The 8791-nt window shown below is 38.5% G+C and overlaps 1 protein-coding gene across 2 annotated transcripts in view; it reads left to right on the top strand.

Moving 5' to 3' along the window:
- The window catches only part of LOC103741943 (cytochrome c oxidase copper chaperone), a 35614-nt gene that overhangs the window by 4857 nt on the left and 21966 nt on the right, over positions 1–8791 (top strand). The window contains exon 3 of one of the 2 annotated variants that reach the window (XM_008842896.3): positions 2773–2892. The exons of the other annotated variant lie outside the window; for it this stretch is intronic. The gene's annotated coding sequence lies outside the window, so the exon portion shown is untranslated. Of the gene's footprint in view, positions 1–2772; positions 2893–8791 lie in introns of those variants that run through there. 2 annotated transcript variants of the gene reach the window in all.

The following is an 8791-nucleotide window of genomic DNA, read 5'->3' as shown; positions in this document are numbered from 1 at the left end:
GTTGAACTTGCCTTGGTTGAACTTGAAAAGTCTAATTTTAGCAACATAAAAAGCCTCTCTTATACTTCACATGAACCTTAAAGGTGGTACAGTTTTTGTTATACATAGTGCATATTCACAGAGACCAGGAGATAACAGTTTTCTTTGTTTTCAGGACAGAATAAGAATGATAGCTTTATACTTCATTTGTGTATAAAAGAAAATGCAAAAGGTTTAGATGGAAAACTTAGTATTTAACTCTTAGACTCAATTAAGGATCTTGGGCAGATCCTTAATTTTTTGAACCTTAGTTTTCTTATTTGTCAAATAGAGATAATATATATGCAAAATACTTCTTAGAGCTGTTGTAATCCATCCATATACACAAACACACATATGGTTTGTAAATTCTAAAATGGAAACTGCAGCATAGTAGCATATACCTGAGAAGGTATGTCTAGCAGACATTCAGTTGAGGTCTATTGACTATATAGCCTGGTTATGTTTTTGAGTCCTTGTTACTGGAAGGACAGTTTGAATCCATAGGAGGCCTTTTCTAAGAATTCAGACTGTGATGTTTTCATCTTCATTGCATTAATTCTTTTGGAAGAACAACACATGTTTGGATCTCCTTTGGTCCCAGCTGTATTATCTCCCCAGCACCATGGGGAGCTGGAGGCACAGTGAAGAATTGATAGTCCTAAAATTAAAACTAGAATCCAGATCTTTGGTAATTTCCAAATCACAGGTACTTTGTATTTCACTTCTTACACTTAATGAGATTTTATTGCCAACCTGCTCAAGGATTGCACATTACTTTTAATATTCAATTTTAAAGCATTTGAATACTAATTTAAAAGATCTATTGCTGGAGTCCATGGGTGCATGTACCTAAGTGCCCAGGCTCTGGCTATAGTAAAATCCCAGTACAACTGTTTGCACTTCTGTGAGAGAAACCGAACTAAATCAGTGTCTAGACTGACCATGGTTTTCCTGAGAATGGCTTTAAAAGAAAAATACATCATAAACTTAGATATTTCCAGAAATGATCATGAAGGTTCCCCAATTCAAAAACTTTAGTGAACTTTGATATTATTCCTAATTAAAGTACATCTTATTTGCATCTGGACTTCAATAGATGGGGAATAAGCATTATACTTCATTTATACTTTATTAAAAGTAGGTTACATTCAGCTGGTGGTTCTGACTTAGAGGTATACCTTAGAGCATTTTCTAGAATTCACAACCCTGTACTCACTTGTTGACTCAGGCGCCTAGATGATTTCAGGTGTACCCCTCCTTAGCCATCTGCTACAGCTGAAGAAGGAGTAGGGGATTTGCTAAGTATAAAACATTGATGATTTAATAGTAGCAAAGGTAGAGCCTAGAAAAACTACAGAGAAAAAAAATAGATACCATGGTAATGATTCTAGACATTTTTTTTTTCTGTTCTATGACTTTTTCTTACTGAAAGAGAAAGCAGATGAATCTGGCACCTTATTAGAAATGTCAGGAAGTAAGTGGCTAGTATCTGTCTACTTTTAAGAGTCAAAAGAAACCTGGAAAGTCCAGTTTGGAGGCTAAAATCAAAGTAGTAGTGATACTCAGTTTAACTGAATTTAATCGTTGGCTGTTTAAAACAAGCCTCTTTATTTGCCTCTTAGTGCAGTAGGCAATACATCAGCCTCATAAACTGAACCTTTCTTATACATAGATATACAGTAGTTACTTGATGATATATGAAAATATCCCAAGATAATCCATAAAGGGGTCATTTCTAACATTCAAACATCTTTTTTAAAATATGTATTTGTTACATTTTTTTTAAAGCACCTATTTGTTAAGACCCTATAAAATGCCAAAATGAGAAAGCCAGTCCAGCTTGCCAAGACTGTCTACCCAGAGATAAAACCCAGAGGTTTATCACCTCTTTCACAAATAGCCCTTCTAATATGTAGCCAGTATCGAAGGAAGGATGTTCCAGGCGGTTGTTGCTAAGATGGTAAATGGCTTCCTTTCTGGTTACCTTCCCCTCCCAGACTTTTGCTTAAGTATATTATTCTTCCTCTGAAGTTTTTAGAAGAGAGTTTAGATGTTTGTGCCTTGGTGAGGCTAGTTTCCTATCTAAACCAAATGAAGGGAACAGCTAAATTTAGGAAGTACTTTCATTAGGCTAGCCTGATTTAATCTTTTTCGCATTGCTGCCCATCTTCTTGCATGGGAACTGGGGTGGGGGTAAATGAGGTCTCATGGAGAGAAGCCTGGCACTTCAGGACTAGACCAGCAACCCTGTTCTCTGCTACTCTCCCTTTTGATCTTTTGAAATAGATTTTAAAAGGGTTGACCTTATTTTGCCTTGGGATTAAAGGAGTAAGTTTCCACAGGAAGTATTTTGTGTACTAAACTAACCTTCTGCCTTTAACTCTGTGGATCTTTGCCAAACATTCTTGACTCAGCCAAGAGAGCGATTTGCAGGTCTCTTCTGTTTACTGTCTATAAAAACATAAAGCTGTAGCCTTTTTTTGAAGATATTTCTTGAAAATTCATTGTTTTTATCTCAACAAAGGCTTTTGAAGATTAGGTGGTGTAATGAATTGAACAGTTACAAGGATATTTTTAGTTAGGCTAAACTAGAATTTGAAAAGCAAATCTTTATTTCATAGCTGATTTAGAATAATTGTGACAGTTATTCAGTACTTCAATGAAGCATTTATTTCTAAGTCTTAAGTTCCTAAATCTACAGATCTGGTTTGATGTTTGGAATCTGACTTTCTAAAATAATCTTTTCTGTAGGTGGCCTACTTTAAGTGAATAATCCCTGAAGAATGCAGAAGATTACCTATTTTGGAAGTTCTTTGATGAACTTTGATAAATGAATAAAGTATAATTTATTTTAAAAAGAAAGAAAATGTCCTTGGTCAAAGATTTTTGGGTGTGCTTTTTGTTGTTGTTGTTCCTCACATACTCATGTAGCTTTTTTGTTCAATATTGTTTTTCCCTTAAAGAAAATAATAAATAACAAATCTTATGACATTAGTTTCTTTTGTTACTGTGTCATTATGCGAACTTGGATATTTATTGTTAAGAGAAAGCATCCACTTCTCTCAACCAGTAAAATTCCAAAATTAGGTATTTGGAAATAAGAATGAACACACCTTTTATCAAGTCAGAATGTGTGTGACAACCACATTATCTCATTCAAGTTTCGTATTTTGCCAGGTTTGATGGCCCATGCCTATGATCCCAGCACTCAGGAGGCAGAGGCAAGAAGAAGCAAATTTGAGTTAGTGCTCCACCCCTCCCGCCACCTCCCAGGCTTGGTCTATCTCACCTGTTTGGTATAGTTAACCTGTGCTTGGCCAGTTACATTGAAAGATAGATTGAGGACAGAAGTTTAGTGCACAGGGCCAAGATAATTGTCTATTATTAACAAACTGGCCTAGACTGATGGCTAGATTGGTACTAAAAAACAGTAAGCATGGGACTAGAGTTGTAGCTAATGGCAGAACACTTGCCAAGCATGCACGGGCCCTTACATCTGATCTCTAGTACTAAACAGCTCAGTGCTCTGCTGTAGTGATACCTAGAATAGAGTGGAGTGGCTCACTTAGTATAGCACTGCTGTAGTCCTACTAGCTGCTTAAATGCTAATAAAGCAGTTGGTCACATTTTGCCTTAGTGCACTGAGTTGAAAATCTCCAAAACAGGCTGGCAGTACAGGCTGGAGATACAGTTCAGTGGTAGAATACTTGCCTAGCATACACAGGCCTTTCTTTCTTTCCCCATTATTGAGAAAAAAAAAAACCTGAAAACAAACAAAAGCACCTAAAACGGAAGATAATGAACATAACTAAAGGAACATAGAGTCTTTGCATGTAGTGGGGTGAGAAAATTGCTGCTTTAAAAAAAAAATTTTATGTGTATGCGTGTATTGCCTGCATGTATGGCAGTGTACCTGTGTTATGCAATGCCCACGGAGGTCAGAAGAGGGCCATTGGATCCCCTAGAACTGGAGTTACAGACAGTTGTTAGCTGCCCTGTGGGTGCTGGGATCTGAACCTGGGTCTTCTGCAAGAACATTCAGTGTTCTTAACTGCTGAGCCATCTCTCCAGCCCTGAAAATTGCTGCTTTTACAAAATCAAAGAACTTAATTAACATTCCTACTTGATTAGTTAAATGCATGGGTTTTTGTTTTTTGGGGTTTTTTGGTAGTTGCAGTAGTACTGGGGATTGAACCCTGCCTTTATGTATACCAGATAAGTTTCTCTACCACTAAGCTTTATCCCTAGCCCTGCCTTTACTTTTTATATTGCGATTAAGACAGTGTCTTACTAGGTTGCCCCTGGCTTTGGACATACAGGCCTAGCAAGTACATGGTTTTGTTTTGTTTTGTTTGTTGGTTGGTCTTTTTTGAGACAGGGTCTCCCTGTCACCCTAGCTGGCCTGGAACTCACTATGTGGAGAGGGGTGGCCTTGAACTCACAGAGATCCACCTGCCTCTGCCTCCTGAATGCTGGGATTAAAGGCATGAGCCACCATGCCCAGCACAAGTACATGGTTTTGAAGCATGACAAACTTGGGTTTAACAGCTATTATGTGATAATTCATAATATTTTTTAGTCTATTTTCTCATCTGAAAAGAAACTATCTAACTTATATTGTGAGCACTGCACTAATGTACATAAAGCCCTTGGCCACCTGCATTCAGCATTATTAGCATTCTTTGATTCTACATTCATATTTTTACTTAAAATCATTTGGATGTACTACTTTTAGTAAGTGCTGAATAGTTTACAGTGGCAGATAGAAACCCAGTTCTCATACAGTACAGACCCTTGGCAGATTGTTAAACAATTCAGACGCTTCTTAAATATGTCCTGGACCACAAATTGGAAAACAAAAAGTTTATAAACTCATCATCAAGTGTTTTGAAATAAAGCTCTCCTGAACTCGTCCTCTGCATTTATATTTGTGGGGGAGGTAAGACAGGGTAGCCCAAGATAGCCTTGAACTTGTGGTCTTGCTTCAACTTCCTGAGTTGTGGGATTATATGTGTGTGCCACCTCACCCAGCTATAGTTAAACATTTAAAATGAAAAGGAGACAATTTTTTAGATTTTTCTAAGTGTAATGTATTTTCAATGAAATTATAAAGACTTGTCCACCTAACACATTTTACCATTAGTGAATATGGTTCTACTGTCTCTTCTGCATTGACTGTGTAAATTCATTCTGTGGCTTCTAATTTAACCAGAATGTTTGTAAGGTGCCTACTAGTGTCAGATACCTTTCTAGGAATTGTGTCTTGGGCTGGGACAGGATACATATCAGAGTCCTGCATTCTGACTGTGTAAATGTTGGCTGGTTTATGGACATGTAAAGAAGAAACCACCTGAAATCCCAGGATTTTGACCCTTTATTACTCAGCTAAGGATAGACCAAAAGTTACTCATGTTTTCAAGGTTATAGATGAGTACTGCCTAATTCATATTTAGAAAGGAAGTATCCATTTGTTCCCTAGTATCCGAGGGTTCCTATTCCCTTCAATCATAAAATTTTTATAAAATTTTATAAAATTTTTTATTTTTTCAGATTTTATATGTATTATTTGCATCATTTCTAGCCTTCCCACTCCTCCCTCCTCCAACTCTTCCCATACCCCATTCACTCCCTCTCAATTTTGGGGGATTAGAGAACCTCTCAGGGAGCTAGTCCCTGGAGAAAACTGATTCTCCCTTCCTCAGCATCCACTGACTGCCTGTAGCTCTTCCTTTAGAAGTGAGACCCTGCAAAACTCCCCCACCCACATTGGCATGTCAACTGGTGGTATTATTATGCAGCTCTAATTAGGCTGACATGCTGTGGAGAATTCATGGCTGCAGCCTCTCTATCATGTCTGGATTGTGCATTATCTAGCAGCAGACATCCTGTTCCTCTGGTTCTTAATAATATTTTTAAACCTTTTCCAGTTTGATATGCTCACCTGATTTGTAAAATAACTAAAACACCCTTCTTGACCTCTGCCGTAGTTGGAAATAATCTCACAAGACCCTCTGTCCATCCTTCCTGAGGGCATAAGTCTTCCCAGAGATGATATGCATCACTTAAGTAATAATATTAAGAGATGTTAACACAATTATTTGAAAAGTAAAGAACTTAGCCTCCTAGTAGGTGACAGCCACATTGTAACACGTTTCTTTGCCATGTCCTTAAACAGAAATAGCTCCTAAATTCAATATAAATACATTAGTACTTTTGTCTCTGAAGTAACCATTGTCTAGCCTTGAACTGTTCCAACTTGAAAGTTAGTGAAAACAGGACCTAGACAAGGCCAATCCTGGAATCACTGTACCTTTCACAGGTCTGGGGTGATGCTGATGGAGAAACTGTTATCCCTACTTTATAAGTGAGTACAGGTATTTAGAGGCAAAGGGAATCACCCTGGCCAAATAGCTGATGAACTGGAGTGTGAGTCTAGGTCATTAGAATGTAAGCCCAGTGTTTACTATAGCAGGTGTCTGATATAAAAACCACTTATTCATAGATATATGTTCATTCAGTACATATTAACAAAGGTTGATTATGTTTAAGAACAGCCCTGAGTATTGAGCATTCATATATGAATCAGATATACTGTTCTGCACGGTCCAGAGAATGATTTTTGAGAGACTAGTCCTGCTTTCAGTTTTGATTCAGTGAGTTTATTAAGTATAGAGCAAGCTAAAGTCAAAGAACAAATAGCAAGTAGCAGATAGACAGCACCACATCATCAAATTGGGCACTTAAGACATCTGGCTAGACTCCTGGGGAAGCCCCATTGAGACAATCAGCTATAGTTCCCTGTTGAGAGAATCCCTGGTGGAGCAGTGTTTCCTCCTTTGTAAAAGCACAAATAACATCAGGAAGGTAACACGAAATCAGATATGATCATCAAGCAGAAACCAGGTGGGGAAGCTGAGGCAGTCATCTGGAGTTCCTGATTGAGAGGGTCCTAAAGCTTCCTCTCCCCACTGTAGGCATTTTTACATTATGAGATAAGCAATAGTAACCTCCATTGGAAATAGTTTGCCTTCTACCTGCTCTTAATGGCACAGTGTTTTAATGCCCTTAGCTGCTTGCTATTTTTTCCTCTCCTTGTTTCAGAGCCAGGGAAGTCTGACTCAGGACAGGGAGTTTTGGAGGACCCTTGACATAAAAACATGCTTGTCTCTGTGGTGGTGGTTGGGGGAAACCCACTTCCAGAGCCAGCTTCTCAGTGAGCTCAGACAGCACATGAAATTTACCAATAAAATGTACATTACACATGCATACTGTACTACCCTCAAAGAGGCAGGGAAATACTGAGTAGGAGGGCACACTATGCCAACTTTTGTGTGCTTAGTGTACAGAGATTTGTAAGATGTGGACTCCACTCAAGAGTTTATAATCTGATGAGTACATAAATACAAGCAGTACAAGTTAAGATTTAAGAGCTAGAGAGAAGGCTCAGCAGTTAAGAACACTGGCTGCTCTTGCAGAGGACCTGCGTTCTGTTCCCAGCACCTACATGGAGGCTAACAATCATCCATAACTCCAGTTCCGGGGAATCTGACACTCTCTTCTGGCCTCCAGGCATACATGTGGTACACTTACTACATACATGCAGGGAAAACACTCATACACATAAAAATCAGTTAAAATTCAAAAATTAAGATTTAAGTGTTTGATGCTGTGATGGATATTCAAGATGCTTCCCATGAGAGTTCATGTGTAACTGTGCCCATGGTTTCTTTTTTTAGCTATAAGGCTTGTAAGGGCTAGGAGATGACTCGATTAAGTGTCTGCCACAAAAACTGAAGACTTGAGTCTACACCACCCATGTAAAAGCTGGGTGCAGAGGCATGTATCTGTAACCCTAACGGGTAATGGGGAGTGACAGAGACAGGTGGATCTCCAGAGCTCTAGCCTGGCTAGCCCTTCAGTGAGAGATCCAGTCTTAAAAAATAAGGTAGAAAATGATGAAGATACCCAGTGTTGACATGTGGCCTCCACACACATATGCACCTGTGTGTATACATGCACATGTACACTGTACACATACAAAAGTAAAAACCGTTTTAGTAGTAGTTTCATTGTCAACTCCGGTGAATTCAACAGCAAGTAATAGAAAATTTTCATCAAGGAGCTGGAAAGATGGCTCAGTAGTTAAGAGCACTGGCTAACACCCATCCCTAACTCCAGTTCTAGGGGCTCCAACACCCTCTTCTGGTCTCCATGGACTTTGCACATGTGTGGTGCACCCATATACATGCAGAAAAACACTCATGCACATAAAAATGAATTAAAAAAGTTCTCATCAAGAAAAATCTTAGCATAACTGAAGAAGTTCAGAGTTAGGACAAGCATGCACTGAGTAGTATCCTAGGTGCTTGTGAGTGATATCATAGATGCCGGCATCATTTAATACCCAGGCCACTTTCATCTTAGAGCTCTCTCTTCCAGGAGACGAAGTCAAACATGTACTTTCTTGTTCAAGACTAGCAGAAGAGAGAAAACATTCCCCACGTGTGGACTCTTAAGCCCCCTTTTTTAGTTTGATTGAGCTATATTGTTATATTTATTTTTAGGTAACAGTAATAGTTATCAGCAGAATACAAAATGCTGATTGGCTTAAACAAGACCTACCCCTCCTATATCTTGTGCAAAACAAACTGTTTCAGAGGAAGAGCAAAGTGGGTATTGAGTAAGAAACCAGTTTTTTTGTTTTGTTTTTTTACTAAACCACCTTGTTCACCTAACCATGAGGTCATCCTGAATGATCACATTCAGTTTA

This window comes from Nannospalax galili, unplaced genomic scaffold (assembly GCF_000622305.1).
Source record: "Nannospalax galili isolate Female #2095 unplaced genomic scaffold, S.galili_v1.0 scaffold18, whole genome shotgun sequence".
Taxonomy (NCBI): domain Eukaryota; kingdom Metazoa; phylum Chordata; class Mammalia; order Rodentia; family Spalacidae; genus Nannospalax; species Nannospalax galili.
Note: the sequence above shows the minus strand (reverse complement) of the source record. Positions and strands in the feature narration are given on the sequence as shown.